Source organism: Chrysochloris asiatica, unplaced genomic scaffold (genome assembly GCF_000296735.1).
Source record: "Chrysochloris asiatica unplaced genomic scaffold, ChrAsi1.0 scaffold00080, whole genome shotgun sequence".
Taxonomy (NCBI): Eukaryota; Metazoa; Chordata; class Mammalia; order Afrosoricida; family Chrysochloridae; genus Chrysochloris; species Chrysochloris asiatica.
In genome coordinates, this window is record NW_006408598.1 from 685,601 (window position 1) to 687,003 (window position 1,403).

Sequence of the window (1,403 nt, forward strand, 5' to 3'; positions counted from 1 at the left end):
AGAAGATGTGTAACAAAAAGAGGGGAGTTGTTAATCTAACATTCCAAGAATAGAGGACCCTAGGACCGTCAAGGGAGAAAAGCACGAGTGGAATGTGGGATCCTAACCAGAGAAGCAGTGACACCAGAGATGGAGGCAGAGGTGATGGCATGGAAAGATAGAGCAGCTGAAGACTTTAGACTCATGGAAAGAGAAAGGCTGTGTGCTAGTGGGCAGGAGGCTGGCTTGCAAACTGTGCCATTTGGTTGTTTAAATGATTATATATTCCTATGTGTTTTTGTGTACATCAAAAACAAACAAAAAACACAGAAGGAATAGAGGCAAATACTGTTAAATGATGGTGCATGGGGAGAATTGCAATCATTGCAATGAAATAAAATACAATTGGTTGAGTGCATAAATGATGTTCTACCATGTAAACTATCACTCAAAATTAAAAAATAAAGGCTTTTTAAAAAGTGTATAATAAGCAAAGCATTAGCAGATCTGGATTTAGCAATGAATAGAAAATTATGCCATCACCACACCAACTACGATTTATACCATGGATACAAGTACAAGTTAAAAATTTTGAATTAGGTAGTATAACTCATCATTATAGTAGACTAAGGGAGAAAGTTATAGAATCATTCAGTATATGCAAAGAATGCATTTGAGGAAACTCACCACCCAAGAATAATAAAAATTCTTAGTACAATAGGAATTAAAACTTCCTTAACTCCATAAAGAATATCTATGAAAGAGCTATTGGCAAAATTATAAGTAATATTAAAGTATTAAAGGAATCACCTTTAACTGCCAGAAACTCTGAGGATATCCTTACTCAATTCTTCTTTCCAACATTTTCCTGGAAGCATCAGCCTACTGTAAAAGACTCTTTGAAGTGTTCAAGAGCAAAGATGTCACTTCAAGGACTAAGGTGCTTGTCACCCAAGCCATGATATTGTCAATGGTCACATAAGAATGTGAAAGTTGGACAATGAGTAAAGAAAGCCAGAGAAGATTCAATGCATTTGAAATATGGTATTGGCACAGAATACTGAAAGTACCATGAACTGCCAGAAGAAACAAATCTTTCCTGGAAGATGTACAGCCAGAATGTACCTTAGACGCAAGGAGAGTGAGATTTCATCTCTTTCACTTTGAACATGGTATCAAAAGAGACCAATCCCTGGAGAAGGACATAATGCTTGGTAAAGTGAAGGGCCAGAGAAAAAGAGGAAGTCCCCCAATGAGATGGATTGGCACAGTGGCAGCAGCAATGGACTCCAACACAACATCAATTGTGAGGATGATGCAGGACTGGGCAGTATTTGCTTCTGTTGTACAAGGGTTACTATGAGTCAGAACCAACTTGACAACATCTAACAATAGTAGCAGCATAGCAACTTCAGGATAATAGT